This window comes from Mya arenaria, chromosome 3, assembly GCF_026914265.1.
Source record: "Mya arenaria isolate MELC-2E11 chromosome 3, ASM2691426v1".
NCBI classification, from domain to species: Eukaryota; Metazoa; Mollusca; class Bivalvia; order Myida; family Myidae; genus Mya; species Mya arenaria.
Genome location: NC_069124.1, coordinates 91498717 through 91517388, shown reverse-complemented (window position 1 = coordinate 91517388; position 18672 = coordinate 91498717). Strand labels below are relative to the sequence as shown.

General features: G+C 33.7%; 1 protein-coding gene across 3 annotated transcripts in view; it reads right to left on the bottom strand.

Moving 5' to 3' along the window:
* The window catches only part of LOC128229259 (FMRFamide peptide receptor frpr-18-like), a 101461-nt gene that overhangs the window by 70232 nt on the left and 12557 nt on the right, over window positions 1-18672 (bottom strand). Inside the window, exon 1 of one of the 3 annotated variants that reach the window (XM_052941056.1) lies at window positions 15478-15607. The exons of the other annotated variants lie outside the window; for them this stretch is intronic. The gene's annotated coding sequence lies outside the window, so the exon portion shown is untranslated. Of the gene's footprint in view, window positions 1-15477; window positions 15608-18672 lie in introns of those variants that run through there. 3 annotated transcript variants of the gene reach the window in all.

Genomic DNA, 18672 nt, shown 5'->3' with positions numbered 1-18672 from the left:
ATAACACTAGCTTTGTATGCTTGCTACCTGAGTATAACTGCTTTGTGCTCGATTGTGATGAAGCTGACAGCTTATAGAATCACGCCCGAGTCTGGGTCTTGTGTAGAAACCAGTACGTGTGTCCATTCTGAGAGGCCATGAAACGGAACCTTGTGTTGTTATCAATCAGAAAACCTTTTTGAAAGACACCTATACAACTAGAAAAGTCTAACGCTCAGAACTGCTTTTGGCAAATTGTTTTAGTTAAATACAGTTCTCATCATTGTTAACTTGAACAATTCGTTTTCCAGAGAGACAAATTGCAGATTTATGAAAAGATTTAAACATACTCTCTACAGTATAGGCATTCCAATGGAAGATTTATTTAAATTCTAGTACGTAATCTTCACCATTTTGAGCACGATTCTTGAAATCGCAACATGCACCTCTCCTTTTCGAATTCCCTTTCCATTTTCCCTAAGATTTCTTTATTTATGGTACTTCAAAAATGCGTTAAAAAGGAAACTTATTGATTTCTCAAATGTCAAGGTATATAATTCATAACAACATATCAGTCGAAAATATTCTCCAAATTAAACAAAAAAAGAATAAAAAAATATCTGTGATTCACCCCGATATCAACCAGCATTTCTTTATTTACAAAAATATACGATGTAAATACATTAAGAAATACTAATTGGAGAGACCGAGCATGTTAAGGCAGTTTCTATGTTTTAAGTATGAAAATGCGAACATCTTAAAAAAATGCTGTATATATATTTAAATGCATTTGAAATAAGGAAAATGTATGTTCAGGTATAGATTTATAATGAGTAGGAAATATGCGTGCTTTCATCTGTATAAGATGCTCTTTAAAAATACAGCCATGCATTTTATTTGGTAACCAAAATAATACTAATATCGACATAGCTTTACCCTGTAAACCCTTCTTATATTTCGTTTTCGCCATTTTAGTGGATTGGGAATTGGACACATTCATTTAAGTTAGACACGTTTGTACTTATAAGAATGTAATGCATTAGTAGTTCATTTTGTAAAATAATTAAATCTCACATTTAATACATACCATATGCATGTTGTATTATCTTTTAACGTAGACATTATAGTAAAGACAATTATGCAATAGTTGAGTTATTTTGAAAGAAATTTTATGGTATTAGTTCCGTTTAGTTGATCCAATGCATGGATATAGTGCACAAGTCAGGTGTCTTTTATGATATGTTTATCAAATTCTATAGATAGTGTTGTTAATTATATGATACAAATATACTATTTCATATATTTATTTATGATCTGTATATCAAACTCTAAAGGTACAGTTGCTATTTATTTGATACAATTATACTCGTTTATAGTTTGCTTGTTCGCTATTGGTATTTGTACATGTAAGCCATTATGATTAATTTGATCACGGGTCATGTTGGCCTATTTCAAATATATTTTGTGCGTTATATTTCCTTGAATAAACGTTCTTCCTTTAATTTACTATGTTTAAGCACTTGGAAATGTTGCTTATTTACTCAACGGTATAGGTTGAAAATAACCTATTTTGACTTTATTTTAAGTAATATTCTGAAAGTCATATGTCTGATTATGACACGGAAAACATAAGATTGTTTGAAATTTATTTTTCTCATTTTTAAATCGGTAGGTAGATTATTTATTTTCCCCAATAATAGGAAAGCATACATAGGACTTCAGCTTTTCACCTGCATCGATACTCACTTTCACAATTTGATTAGGGATTTAAAACAAAATGTTACCTTTATAATTGATATTACCTACTGACGTTCTTATTTTGAGCCATTTTATGACATTAAACAACTTTAAACAACTGGAATTGTTATTGTAGTCCCTGTGTCCCTGTAGTTTTTATTGTATTATTGAATTCGATGGAACATTGTTCCCTGTGCCACTACGTTCAATTTTTACTAGTATTTCTCTTTGTACATGCCTCAGTGAAAATCCGCATATATCGTGAACACTATTATGTGGACCTAACGTCCGAGTAAATACATAACAGACATGAAACTTGGTTATCATATTAAAGGCGTTCTATCGGCATTAATCAATAAAAGATAGCAGTGGCAGGTCCCTTGTTGCCCTGTTTAAGACAGTGTACTTTATAAGACGGAGAATAAGCTGTACTCCTATCTTTATTAACTGCTACTTACAGCTTATCAATCCATTAGTTTTATTTGTGGCTACTGCGATGCGACTATTCTTTTTTCGCCACATGATCGTAGTACCATCACCATTTGACGTTCGATGAACTGGATGCATTCAAAGGATGAACTTGATTATGCAAATATCATCCCACGCATATAAAGAAAAGCTAACGTTCAAATTGAATTAGCATAGTTATAAGTGTTGTCATCAAAATCACCCTTTCTTGGATCTATAACGGACTGCAGTTAAGCCACTGATGGAATTTATGGAAATACAGGTGTTAATTACGTCTAATAGAATCATTGATTATAGATTTAAGATTCATACTTACTTTGATGTTGAAAATTCTAGTTTTACCTGTATTGTTCTGAGTGTCATTGTTATATTTTTTCAGATCTAGTAAAGAATTGCTTATATCTAAAATACAAGCTTAAGCTTAAGTCTTATTGTTTATATATTGTTCAAATTACATTTGAAACTACAGGGACAAGCCCAGTATTCGGAAAATAAATTAATTATCCCTGTTAAGATGCACCAGGTTTCTATTGGCCCGATTGGCAGTTTACGTGTAAAAACCATATACACTAATACAAACATAAAGAATAAACCAAACACGCATTGGAATTGTCAGCGAAACAGGAGTTAATTGGAGGACGAGTCTTATCTGGCGTTGAACAAGTCTGCGAACCGTAAATCGTATAAACTATATACTTGAAGTTGTTGTTGATACTGAATATATAAAGTTTACATTTTGTATCCTTCTGCTGACCTTAAATCCTATCAAAGACGTTCGCACGATTAATAAATTGTTAGCTTTAAGGGTCTTTGATTTCTTGATGGGTTAAATGGTTGTTAATAACCGTTTTGCGAGTAACTGAAGGATTATATGCAATACATCGAAAGTGATATTTCTTTTATAAATAGGTTCATACAAGCTATTAAAAACATTATAAAAGACATGTTTTAAGTAGGAAACATCTTTCCTTACTTAGTGGGTAATTGTTGTTTTATCTCAAGGACTCTAAAATCTTCAAAGACAAAATCAAACATCTTAATCACATAGTTGAAGTGTGTTATCCATTTCGTTCAATGCTTTAAAAGTAAATACTCTTATAAGTAGAACTGAGGGACAAAATATAAACAACGCATTCTGCGGTTATGTGGAATAGAGACGTTAAATGACTACTTGTTTACATATATATATATTACAGTCAAATGAGCGTCGAGGCGAGACGTTTACAGAAGGTATTGGGACCACATAGGTAAATTTCTCTCTTCCAATATAAGGACAGTTACTCAAACAAACAATGTATTAAGACACATTTTACTTATACTTATAATGTAATTAAACGATATCTCAAATTAATGTGGATATACTATATACCTAGTTTACGCTTTAACATTAAATCAGGAACGTTCCACAGTACGCTAAACAAAATGATCTTTGGTTTTCTTATACATGTAGTTTCGTGCATTGTTAAAACAAACATGTTGTGACCGTTTCTCATGGCATAAAATTAATGCAGTTGAACTTCCTGGTTTCTAAAATATTTGGCGGCTATATTGTTAGGGGCTTCCGCCTTGTAACTGTCAGTGACATTAATAGTTCAAAACGAGTTGTATATAATTTTATATAGTGGTGGGTATGCAAAACAAACCGTACATAAATAATCCAACAGAAACTACATGGACAAGCCCACTTAAATAGGGCCGGTCAAAAAATTAAAAGCCGAACAGACGCTTAACAAGACACGCCAGAGCATAACAATAAACCAAACACTAGTTACATATATAACTACTATCTAAGAACAAGGTATTCACTCAACCTGACTCTCGTTTCAACATTTATCAGAATATATATAAATAGATAGTCATAGTCAAATAGGCAAAATTGTAGCCAGCACCCTCTTGAAAAAAGTGAAACAATCATATATAAATTAACAAATTAATTCAATTACTCAACGGACAGAAACTTACATCTCATGCAAACTAAACGAGAAAAAATATCTTTAAAACGATAAACGACATAGATAGCGGTATGTTAAAATAGAAATGAACTTAAACGACTTTTACTGGTATGCAGAAAAATTGTATTTATCCATTGATGACACAATCTATTCTGTATGTTGTTGAATTCTTAGAATTTCCAATTTGCTATGAATTCAAAAATAACATATTGCAATAATATTGCCTCTACAGACGGTGGCTTATGAAGATTTCGAAGATAGTCTGATAATGAATAATTCTCATAACAGTTGATTGTATTTATTCATGATAAAGGAATAGTAATACAAAATCGATTTTGATGATCGGTATTTCGATATATGTTATGTCAAACAAAAGAATAAGATATGCTCATAGAGTATAAAAATTTCATTTAAAGTAATTTGTCGTAATGGCAAACTAACCATTTGTTCAACTTATTTGTATTATAATGATCATAGAAAAATTATTCACTCGTGACTTTGCCACTCAATATATTTCGTAATATATAAAAAAAAAATCTTTATTTCAAATAGATTATCAATGACCACATGGGCAGAGTAAATATTCCAATGGTATACATAATGATAGAGGAACTGTAATCACAATAATTATAGTTTTTGATATTTGTATTTTGTGTTGTATTAATCTTTTAGAAATTGTATTTAATGCTATAAACAAAACGAGCTGATGCTCTCGCTGTCGCTGCTTCTTGATTTGATGCAATGTATTGCTTTAATTATTTGAAATATATAAATGCATTTTGTATATACTTGTCAGATATAAAATATGCTTAATTTTTGAGATGCCATATCTGTATATATATAATGTTTGTGTTTGATCAAAGGCTTGTAGTTGCTGATGTTGTCAATTAACTGGAACTAAACTGTAACTGAGTATTATGCTTTATTGTTAGAGTGAGCCAACTATTTCCCTAGATTTTCCCAACGGACAATGTTCAAGAGACCATCACTTTGTCCAATCCCAATCAAACTGATCAATTTTGGGCTTTACTTCAAGAGTAAGTACCACTTTTTAAGAAAATAAACACCTTTACGGAAGTTAAAAGCCATTATAAACCCGAACTGCGCGAGTGTACTACTTATGCGCATGTGCAGTCCCTGCATTACTACAAGCTAGTATCGATATAAAATTCTATATTTTTGAAAGTCCTCGACAAAAACAGTTTTGCGACATGGTGACCAAATAAAATGTGTATGTTTTGAGGTCCAATATTTCTTATATAAAAGAAGGTTCTTAGTCAGATATTCTGTTGCCACATTTGAAACGATTCATTGTATATGCTATAATGTTCTATTCGTCTTAGGCAAATAGGGGTAGGACATGGAAAATTGCAAAGCTGCCCGTATAAATGTCAAAAAGTCGCTTTTATCATACACATTCCGTATGGATGCTATGTTTTAGTATTTATTTATTAATGTAAGCTGATATGACGTGTGAAAAGTTTAAAGGCGTTGTTGAAGATAATTCAATGATTACCGGTAGTTAAAGGATACTTAAAGTAAAGTAATAAAGAATACAGTTAATAGCACTGCTTGTTTTAAAAGATCATTTTAAAATTGCTCGGTTGTTTATTAAAATACCGTGAGAGAATATTAAGTGCACATCTCAAAAGATGTTTCTGGCAGCATTTATTTCCAGTACAAACACAACACATATTCTAACAAATCTGGTAAATGAACACTCAATAGCATGTACTACTTCATGATATTATAGGGTTTCATTATCCATCAATGTAATTTAAGCTGATTCAACTTTTAATATTGGCCACATTTGCCGCGTAAGTTTTATTATTAGTTTGATCCATTAGAACTAATTATTGTGTTGATGTCTTATGATAGATCAGTATTTTGATATGTCTAATGATAGGTCAGCAAGGACAACAATTGTCCGTATACACTAATGATAGGTCAGCAAGGACAACAATTGTCCGTATACACTAATGATAGGTCAGCAAGGACAACAATTGTCCTTATACACTAATGATAGGTCAGCAAGGACAAAAATTGTCCTTATACACTAATGATAGGTCAGCAAGGACAAAAATTGTCCTTATACACTAATGATAGGTCAGCAAAGACAAGAATTGTCCTTATTCACTAATGACAGGTCAGCAAGGACAAGAATTGTCCTTATACACTAATGATAGGTCAGCAAGGACAAGAATTGTCCTTATACACTAATGATAGGTCAGCAAGGACAAGAATTGTCCTTATACACTAATGATAGGTCAGCAAGGACAAGAATTGTCCTTATACACTAATGATAGGTCAGCAAGGACAAGAATTATCCTTATACACTAATGATAGGTCAGCAAGGACAAAAATTGTCCTTATACACTAATGATAGGTCAGCAAGGACAAAGACTGTCCTTATACTTGAACAAGAAGAAAACAAATAGTGCTCAGTCTCATGCCTACTGACAAATCCAGAAATCCTTTAAGCAGATTTCAACCGCCATATTTCCTTTTAGTAACAAAAACAGCAGCAAAATTTATATTTAGTCATTAATTGGTTTTTATTAGATGAATTATTTAGAAGCTCGCACATGCGCACTGACTATTATAGATAAATTCTAAAGGCATTTCGCGCTGAACACTAGGAATGTGAGCATTTTTGTTTGATCTTCTAAAAGTAAACACTTTCTTATGTCAAATGACAGATAATCCTACAAGATTAGTGTTGTTCCATTCGGCAAATTGGTTATATAATAAATGAACATAATTAGCAAATTTACAAAAGTAAGTAAAAGAACAAGAGCGCCATCTGTCACAATATTCGCGAGTACTAAGTTAAGGACACCAAATTTGGTGATCAAAGTGTGTACGTTAAGCCAAAACGAAAGCACTGTTAATACAGTTGTTGCCAATTCAAGGGTCATCACTTTGGAGTGATTGAGGAAACATAGTTTGTTATCGAACCTGACCGAGATATACTTCCCACACACATTCTGACCAAATTTAGTGATAATTTGACAAATGCTTCTTAAGCCATTGATCGGACAAGCCCGATTTTAGGTAAGTTCTATAATGAAAGGGCGATCACTCTTCCTTGACTTAACCGATTTGGCTAGTTAACGAACTTGTCCATGAAATTATTCCAAAACACTTTTGATAAAATTTGATAATGATTGACAAAGGTTTCTAAAGAAATTGATAAGACAATACCGATTTTAGGTTATTTCTACAATAAAAGGGCGATAAATCTTATAGAAATTACCTAAAATTGTTCGTGTCCGGTCAATTATTTGAGAATCCTTTGTCCATTACAAAAAATATTAAAATTACTGATCAGACATGACTGGTTTTAGTCGATTTTATTCAATAAAAGGGGGTTAAATCTCGTATAACTCAAGCGTTACGGCTGGTTATGAAACTTGTCCGAGATAGTGTGTCCATACACATTCTGAAAAAAATGATGATGATACGACAAAGGCTTCTATAATGATTGATCATACAATACCGGTTTTAGGTTATTTCTATAATTAAAGGCCGATAACTCGATAGACCCAATTAATATCGCTGGTTATTGAACTGGACCGAGATATTCTTACCAAATTTGGCGATGATTGGACAAATGGTTCTAAAACTATTGTCCGGACAACATACTGCCTTACTCTTCATGTACTCAATACGTACATAACAAACTGTATGCTAATAATGACTTTATACATGAAATAATTGTTTATGGCGAGAATCAAAGCCATTGTTAGTGATTTTCTACGTCTTTCATGATGAAAGAAATAATTTAATGTTCCGCCAAATTCCTTTTTCGCCTATGACATATAAATAAACACATCTTAATGACGCCTTTTCTCGAGTCGACATGTGGCTAATGTATTCGTCTCTCCAGTCGTTAAGAACGAGCTCACAGCAATCAAGACTAACGTCTTTATCTGAATTGATTAAACTACAAATGCATCATAATCATATTTCCATAATAGTTCGAAAATTCATTTTGCAATTATTTCATAGTGCTTGTACAGAAGCATACTTCCGAACAAATATTGATGACATACAAATACATCATATTCATATTTTTGTAATTATTCGCAAACTTATTTTGTTATTATTACTTGTTGTTTCAGACAGGCATATTTCCAAAGCAATAATGATTATAGATGATAAACTTTTATTATTCGGTCGCTTATTGGTTTCATCGGAGATACCATTACCAAGATAGCAGGTATAAGTTCAATATAATTTTGATATAAATTTGAAGGAGATTTTATGCTTTCAAAGATCTTGGAACGCGCTCATTAAAGAGGACAAATTGGCATCACCTAGTAACGGGCTCAAAATTGATGAGTTCGGTAACAAAAAAAGCAATAATAATAAAGCAGATATGAGTGTATCAGCCGCCAAATTTCCTTTCAATCCTGTTTGTTGTAGATTTGTGATCTCTAATGCAATATCATGTCACAGCACAAACCTGTTTCGCTCACAATTTTCACAGAAAGTGTGACATATAAGATATGTGACTGCGTTGTGTGTCGAAAGAGATCCAATTTATCACTAAAGTCACAAATAGGGTCCTTAGTGTGGATATTTTGACATGTGAAGATCATGGTCCTACAAATCTATACAGACACCTCACATGTGTGGGGTTGTTTTTTGCTTTAAATCAAAATTCCTAAATACAACTTACTTTTAACAGCAATTAGTCTGTCAGTCCATTCCTCGTTTGTGCTCTGATGACATGACAACAATTCCATATATCTCCATACCATGTATATAGAGAGCGTTGTACTCTTGTGCTTTCATTCCAAGTCAGTGTGAATTCACGTACACTTCTCTGGTACGATCTCCTACCTAGCCACGAAACCCGAATAAACAACGCTCAAATCAATTTCAAAGATAAACACTTACTTGCTCAAATGGTGCATATAATTTCGCATTCTTTCGAAGATATATTTTGCAATGAATAATTTGATTAATGTGCGCTTATCAAACAAATCGTTTTTAAGGCAGCTTTTACACAATGTAACGTCATTTCTCTATGTTTTAAGTGGACTTGTACAGAACTTCTGTGAGTTTGGAAATGTTTAATTCTATTTTATCATTCCATAACGTGTATGTATATCTATAAGTTCACTTAAAATGAAAAACCTCATTTCAAACATATGTTATTGCCATATTGCTGTACTCACATACATTCTGATTAATGTGACATCGTAGAATAAGTATTAACTGGTGTAAAATAACGTCAGGATATTGAGGGGAGCCGCATGCAAAATGCTGTTTATAGAAATGCATTTGATAAAATATGAACCTAGACACAACTAGACACAACCAGAACGCTGAAGATTACATAACTGTCATTGAACGGCACCAATAATGCAATAGGTACTTCCTAGACGTGCCCTGCAATCTAAAGCTTAACTATGAGCTTCAGTATATGAACGTAGACAAAACTAAATCACTACACATAACATTCTTAAGCGGCACCAATATTACAATGGTAATAACAGAGACGAACTCAATAGTCAAAAGCAAGACTATGGGCTTATTTGAGGACACACGTGTCAAAATACTAAAATACTAAACATAACAGTCTTAAGCGGCACCAATAATTCAATGGTAATTACAGAGAGGCGATCAATAGTCAAAAGCAAGACTATGTGCTTATTTGAGGACACACGTGTCAAAATCAAATAACAAAATACACCGCTTACTTAACTATTACTATTTAAAGATCGGTATCAGTATGTGTTTGGTATGACTATATGGTGATGTGGTGATCAGGTACCGCAAACAGTCAGGCAAACTCGCGCTCTGGGGTATGACTATATGGTGATCAGGTACAGCAAACAATCAGATTTCACTAGCTCCGTAGTTTACATAAATATTATTGCTTTTTGTTAATGCTCCATTGTGACGAAGCTTGCAGCTTAAAGAATCACACCCGAGTCCGTTTCTTGTGAAGAAACCAGTACTTGTCCATTTTGAGATGCCAAGTAAAGGTACCTCTAGTGGTATTCGAACCAAAAACCTATACCACTAGAAAAGCCTCGCGCTCAAAACTGATTTCGGATATTGTTCCATACGAAGATTACACTTTAATACAGTTCTCATCCTTGTAACCTTGAACAATTCGTTCTCCAGAGAAACAAATGCAGATTTATCAAAACATGTAAACATAATCTCTACAGTCAGTATAGGCATTCCAATGAAAAAAAAAATCTAGCACGTAATCTTCACCATTTTGAGCACGATTCTTGACATGCAAATCTCATTTTCGAATTCCTGCTTCATTTCCCCTAAAATTTCTTTACTTATGGTACTTCAAAAAGCGTTAAAAAGAAAACTTATTGATTTCTCAAATGTTATGGTAATATAATTCATGATAGCCTATCAGTGGAAAATGTAATGTTATATTTCTATATTAATTTTATTTGTTTAGGGATGTTTTATGAAATATTACCTTTATATTGATTATAATTTGTATCACCTATCAATGCTATTATTTTGGGTCATTTTATGTCATTATACAACTTTATACAACTGGAATTGTTTTTGTAGACCCTGTAGTTTTCATTGTATTATTGAATTCGACGGAACAATGTTTCTTGTGCCACTACATTCCATTTGTGCTAATATTCCGCTTTGTACATGCCAAAGTGGAAGTCAGCATATATCGTAAAAACTATAATGTGGGCCTGACGTCCGAGTATACATAACAAACAAGATACATGGTCATCAAATTTAAGGCGTCTTACCGCCATTAACCAAAGAAAGAAAAGTACTGGCAGTTCCCTTGTTTCTCTTCTTTATTTACATTGCATCTGCATGATACCTTCGTATCTATCTAGCTAGCTAGATATTTAGCCAATTTGAAACCTGGTGTAAATGAGTGAGGGTGAATTCCTTCAATCTGTGTTGTGGTCTTCATGCTGACAGTTAGGATTTAAACCATTTATAAATCGTAAATCGTCCTGATAATATGCATCTAGATAATGTTATATTGCAACTTTATTCAGCAGGTGTACACACAATCGCATTATCTAATTCACTCAGACACTTCATGCAAATCCACTGGCCAAAATGGGTTTTAATGCAGTCAGATATACAGTATTTATTTTTATCTGCTTTTCAACGTTTTCTGAAATGTTAGCTTCTCGTACTTGGTAAACTGTTTTCCAAGATCAATGTTTTTACTCTTGTTAAACTATTTCTAATATATTCGTATTATAATGAATTAGCTCATTAGAAACACACATTACTGACCCTTATGCATGCATGCATGATATTTTAAACAGTTCTTCTGACCCTTGATCCCTGTTTAAGACAATGTACTTTATAAGACGGAGAGTCAGCCGTTCTCCTAACTTTATTAAATGCCCCTTAAAGATAATCATTCTATTAGTTATATTTGTGGCTACTGTGATGCAGTCTTGACTGCTCTTTTTTCACCACATGGTAGTACCATCACATTTTGACGTTCGTTAACTGTCCGTTTCTGAACTGGAGGAATTCAAAAGATGAAACTGATTATGCAAATATCATCCCACGCATATAAAGCGAGCTTAACGTCCAAGCTGAATTAGCATTGTTATTACTGTCGTCTTCAAAATGACCCTTTCTTGGATTTATAACGGACTGCATTAAATCACTGATGGAATTTATGGAAATACAGGTGTTAATAACGTCTAATAACTTCCTTGATTATAGATTTAAGATTCATACTTTCTTTGATGTTGGAAATTCTAGTTTTACCCTGTATTGTTCTGAGTGTCATTGTTATAAAAAAAATTCAGATCTAATAAAGAATTGCTTATATCTTAAATACGAGTTAAGCTTAAGTATTATTGTTTATAGATTGTTCAATTTACAATGAAAACTACAGAGACAAGCCCAGTATTCGGAAAATTAATTAATCAATCCCTGTTTAGAGGCACCAGGTAATGGCCCGATTGGCAGTTTACGTATAAAGACCGCATACACTAAAACAAACATAAAAATAAACCGCACACGCATTGGAATGGTCACTGAAACAGAAGTTAAATGGGGCACGAGTGTCATGGGGGATTTATCTAGTAAACCGTAAATCGTTTAAATTATACATTTAAAGTTGTTGTTGATACAAAATATCAAAAGTTTACATTTGTATCCATCCGCTGACCAGGAATCACAATTATTGATGGGTTAAATGGCTGTTAATAACCGTTGTGCGAATAACTGAAGGATTACATGCAATTCATCGAATGTGATATTTTTTTATAAATAGGTTAATACAAGCTATTAAGAACATTATAAAAGACATTTTAATATAAGTGGGAAACATCTTTCCTTACTTAACGGGTAACCGTTGTTTTACCTCAAGGACTCTACAATCTTCAAAGACAAAATCAAACATCTAAATCACATACTTGAAGTGTGTTATCCATTTCGTTCAATGTATAACAGGTAAATACTCTTATAAGTTGAACTTAGAGACAAAATATAAACAACGCATTCTGCGGTTATGTCGATTGGAGACGTTAAATGACTAGTTGTTTACTTAGAGGTTAACATACGGTGTAGTTGGGCCGTTGAGTGATAATTGGGCCGAGTGCCTCAAAATGGCCCGAGACGTAGTAACCTCTTTAATACGTATGTTTGTTTACCTTATTTTGTAAGTTTAAAGTCTTTTTTTGAAAGTTTTAAGTTTGCCTGCAATCTATAACTTCTTGTTTACATATATATCACAGTCCTGACGTTTTAAACAATTTCTCAAATTAATGTAGATATATTATATAACTAGTTTACGATTTAACATTAAATCAGGAACGTTCCACAGTACGCTAAACAAAATGCTCTTGGGTTTTCTTGTACATGTAGTTTCGTGCAATGTTAAAACAAATACGTTGTGTCCGTTTCTCATGGCAAAATTTAATGCAGTTGAACTTCCTGGTTTCTAAAATATTTGGCGGCTATATTGTTAGGGGCTACCGCCTTGTAACGGTCAGTGACATAATATTGTTCAAAACGAGTTGTATATGATTTTATATAGTGGTGTGGATGCAAAACATAGCACATATCCATACATTGATAATACAACAGAACTACATGGACAAGCCCAGCAGCCAATTACTTAAATAGGGCCAGTCAAAAGGTTCAAGGCCGAACAGACACTAAACAAGAGACGTCACCAAACAGTAATTACATATATTACAACAAAATATCTTAATAGATAAATGGGCTACCATCTAAGAACAAAGTATTCCCTAAACCTGACTCGTGTTTCAACATTTTTCAGAACATCTATAAACAAATAGTCTTAGTCCAATAGCCACAATTGTAGCCAGCATCAACTTGAAAAAATATAAAGTGAAATAATCATACATAAATTAACAGATTAATTCAAGTACTCAATGGACAGACACTGACATCTTCTGCAAACAAAACGAGAAAAATATCTTTAAAAAGATAAAAGTCGTAGATAGCGGAATGTTAAAATAGAAATGAACTTAAACGACTTTTACTGATATGTAGAATAATTGTATAAGTCCATTGATGACACAATCTTTTCCGTTTTTTGTTGAATTCTTAGAATTTCCAATTTGCTATATGAATACAAAAATAACATATTGCAATAATATTGCCTCTACAGACGGCGGCTTATGAAGAATTCAAAAATAGTTTAAGGGTTGTATTGATTCGTGATAAAGGAATAACAATACAACATCGATTTTAATAATTGGAATTTCGATATATGTTATTTTAAAGAAAAAAAATGAAAATACGTTAGGAAAATCTGATTTTTCACGCGAGACTTCGCCACTCGTGAACCCATACTGTATGTTTTTCTATGACGCTGGTGAATTTGAAAACGATCCTGCACCATAATCAACAAATATCCTCAGTATTTCTAAATAAATAAGAATATTTGTGTAATTCAAATAGGTTGTCAAAATTATCAAATGACCATATGGGCAGAGTAAATATTCCCATGCCTATAAATAATGATAGGGGAAATGTAATCTCTTTATCTATAGTTTTGATATTTGTATTCTGTTTTTCACTAATCTTTCAAAAAGTGTATTTAATGCTATAAACAAAACGTACTGATGTTCTCGCTTTCGCTGCCTTTTGATGTTATGGAATGTATTGCTAATGTGTGTGTGTGTGTGTGCGTGCGTGCGTGCGTGCGTGCGTGCGTGCGTGTCAGATATAAATATGCTTATTTCTTTGTGATGCCATCTGTGTGTGCATGTAAATTTTGTGTTCGCCCAAAGGCACGCAGTTGCTGATATTGTCAATACACTGACCCTGAATTGTAACCGAGTATTCGGTTTTATTAATTTTTAAAAAAGGGTCCATGTGCCATATCATTTGACTTTCAGTCAATCGTTTGAATCGGGAATCAGATGATGGACAACTCTCCCTTTGTCCTGTCTTAACATGGTTGAGCGTTGTACATACTGCATGGGTGGAGTTGCATGTTCTTTATTTTATTTTTAAATCAAGAAATAAAGGTCCATTAAGTAGTTACATTCTCTTGCTTGCAACACATTACCATTGAACAAGTATTGCATGTAACATACGTACATCACGTAACAGACTGACGTCGTATTTCAGATTTGGCGCTCGGTTGAATATATACATTATAATGTCTTATAAAATGCGTTTTACCATAACCTCACAACCATGGCCATATATTATAAGTTACGGGGTCAGCTGATGACCCGATATGGGATTTACGGGGCAAAGGAAACCATATCGGGTTAGAGCGAAGGTGGAACCCGAATATGGTTTCCTTTGCCCCGTGTATCCCATATCTGGTCACCTACTAACCCCGTAACGTATATATCACGTCGACAACCTGTTAACATGTTGAATTGATTAGCTTTGCCGTTTTAAGGAAATAACGTAATCTGTGTTACCCCAACAAATACTTTTTAAACGCTTTAAACGATTAATGAATAATATTTCACTTATATACAGTAGGTATGAGTTTACATTTTCCAAAAATCTTAACTATAAATCTGTGACTGATATTTGTTTTGAAACGCGTTGTCGCATAAATGTTTTACCGAGTTTAAATGAAGCAATTTGGCTGTGTCGTTATAAGGAAATAACGTAGACTGTGTTACCCAAACAAACATTTTTAACACTGTAAACTATCAATGAATGGTATTTTACTTACATTTAAGAGGAGATAAGAGTTTACATTTTCCAAAAATATAAACTATAAATAATTATGTGACTGATAAATATTTGTTTTTGAAACGCGTTATCGCATGACTTTTTTACCGAGCATAAATGAGAAAAGTCTTGAGAGTCATGTGTAACCGGACGTTCTTGTTTTATATCCAACACTCACCTTTGTTGATATCCATTTAATGTCAATATTAAAGCTACACATAAGTTCCGTGTGGATGCTATGTTTTAGTATTTATTTATTAATGTAAGCCTATATGACGTGTGAAAATTTTAAAGGCGTTGTTCAAGATAATTCAATGATTGCCGGTAGTTAAAAGATACTTAAAGTAAAGTAATAAAGAATGCAGTAAATGTCACTGCTTGTTTAGAAGATCATTTGAAATTGCTCGGGAGTTTATTAAAATACCGTGAGAGAATATTAAGTGCACATCTCGAAAGCTGTTTCTGACAGCATTTATTTCCAGCACAAACACAACATATATTCTAACAAATCCGGTAAATGAACTCTCATTAGCATGTACTATTTCATGAATGCAGGTTTCCATTATCCATCAATGAAATACAGGTTTATTCAACTTTTAATATTGGCCACCTTTGCCACATTAAGTTTCATTATTCGTTAGATCCATTAGAGGTTATAACTGTGTTGCCGTTTAATGAAAGGTCAGTGTTGTTTTGACAAAATTGTTCTTTTATATAAACAAGGAGGAAATTTGGCGCTCATGTTCATGCCCTTGCCAATAGCGCGCCGGAAAGATCCACATGTAATCATTCAGAAAAGCTATTACAACCAGAAAGCCTTTAAGCAGATATCAATCGCAAAAATCCTTTTAATCACGAAAACAGCCGCCAAATTTCTATTTAGTCATTAATTGGTTTAATTAAGTGAGTTATTTAGAAGCGCGCACATGCGTACTGACTAGACTAGTATAGAGACATTCATTAGGCATTTCGCGCGCTGAACTCGGGGAATGTTAGCAATTATTTTTGAAATTCTGTACGTAAACACTTTTGCTACAGTCGTCAAATTGGATAAATAAGATATGAACATTTCACGAAAATTAACAAACTGAATGTAGCAATAAAATAAAAACAACGCCAACTGTCCCAATATTCTTACGCCCTTATTTGAGGACACCAAGCTTGGTGATAAAATAGGATGTACGTTAAGCCTGATCGAGATATACTGCCCATACACATTCTGACCAAATTTGGTGATAATTTGACAAAGGTTTCTTAAGTTATTGATCGGACAAGACCGATTTTAGTTAGGTTCTACAATTGAAATCCGATTACTCTTTAGTGACTTGAGCGATTTGGCTGGTTAACGAACTTGTCCGTAAGTTATTTATCAGACAAGACCGATTTTAGGTATTGCCAAAGGGCGACGACTCTTTTGTCCGATACAAAGAATACTAAAATTATTGATCGGACAAGACCGATTTTAGGGAATTTCCATAACTAAAGGGGGTCAAATCTCGTATAACTCAAGCGATAAGGCTGATTATTAAACTTGTCTGCGATATTATGCGAATACACATTCTGAAAAAATAGTAATTATTGGACAAAGGCTTCTATAGTGATTGTTCCGACAAGACCGAAAGGGGGATAACTCTCGGTAGATTCGATAAATATCGCTGGTTATCGACATTGTCCGAGATAGTATATCCATACGCATTCCGATCAGATTTGGTGATAACTGGACAAATGATTCTAAAGTTATTGTTCGGTCAACATACTGGACGCCGAAAGCACGCAGGTAAGCAGGGGTATACAAGAAATGTTACGGAACAGCCACATTTAAAACAAAACAATATTGGATTTGCAAAATAAGGTATTGCTTACTATTTGAGTCAAGTTACGAAGGGATACATTTATATATAGATATCTGCTATGCACAGATTAGTAAATGTAAGTGGTTACGCATTATGTGCCTTAAAAGAACATAGGCCGGGTAGTAAACCAGTGTTACTAAACATAGGCTGAGTAGTTGGGCATCTATAAAAGCCTGGGTTGCAATGCTGTGTACCTAAAAAGGCTGGGTTGTTATGCTGTGTACCTAAAATAAACTGGGTTTTAATGCTGTGTACCTAAAATAGGCTGGGTTGTAATGCTGTGTACCTAAAATAAACTGGGTTTTAATGCTGTGTACCTAAAATAGGCTGGGTTGTAATGCTGTGTACCTAAAATAGGCTGGGTTGTAATGCTGTGTACCTAAAATAGGCTGAGTTGTAATGCTGTGTACCTAAAATAGGCTGGGTTTTAATGCTGTGTACCTAAAATAGGCTGGGTTTTAATGCTGTGTACCTAAAATAGGCTGGGTTGTAATGCTGTGTACCTAAAATAGGCTGGGTTGTAATGCTGTGTACCTAAAATAAACTGGGTTGTAATGTTGTGTACCTAATATAGGCTGAGTTGTAATGCTGTGTACCTAAAATATGCTGAGTTGTAATGCTGTGTACCTAAAGTAGGCTGGGTTGTAATACTGTGTACCTAAAATAGGCTGGGTTGCTGCAATGCTGTGTACCTAAAATAAACTGGGTTGTAATGATGTGTACCTAAAATAGGCTGAGTTGTAATGCTGTGTACCTAAAATAGGCTGAGTTGTAATGCTGTGTACCTAAAATAGGCTGGGTTGTAATACTGTGTACCTAAAACAGGCTGGGTTATAATGTTGTGTACCTACAAAAGGCTGAGTTGTAATGTTGTGTACCTAAAATAGGCTGGGTTGTAATGTTGTGTACCTAAAATAGGCTGAGTTGTAATGCTGTGTACCTAAAATAAACTGGGTTGTAATGTTGTGTACCTACAAAAGCTTGAGTTGTAATGTTGTATACCTAAAATAGGCTGAGTTGTAATGTTGTGTACCTAAAATAGGCTGGGTTGTAATACTGTGTACCTAAAATAGGCTGGGTTGCTGCAATGCTGTGTACCTAAAATAAACTGGGTTGTAATGATGTGTACCTAAAATAGGCTGAGTTGTAATGCTGTGTACCTAAAATAGGCTGGGTTGTAATACTGTGTACCTAAAACAGGCTGGGTTGTGATGTTGTGTACCTACAATAGGCTGAGTTGTAATGTTGTGTACCTAAAATAGGCTGGGTTGTAATGTTGTGTACTTAAAATAGGCTGAGTTGTAATGCTGTGTACCTAAAATAAACTGGGTTGTAATGTTGTGTACCTACAATAGGCTGAGTTGTAATGTTGTGTACCTACAATAGGCTGAGTTGTAATGTTGTGTACCTAAAATAGGCTGGGTTGTAATGTTGTGTACCTAAAATAGGCTGGGTTGTTATGCTGTGTACCTAAAATAGGCTGGGTTGTAATACTGTGTACCTAAAACAGGCTGGGTTGT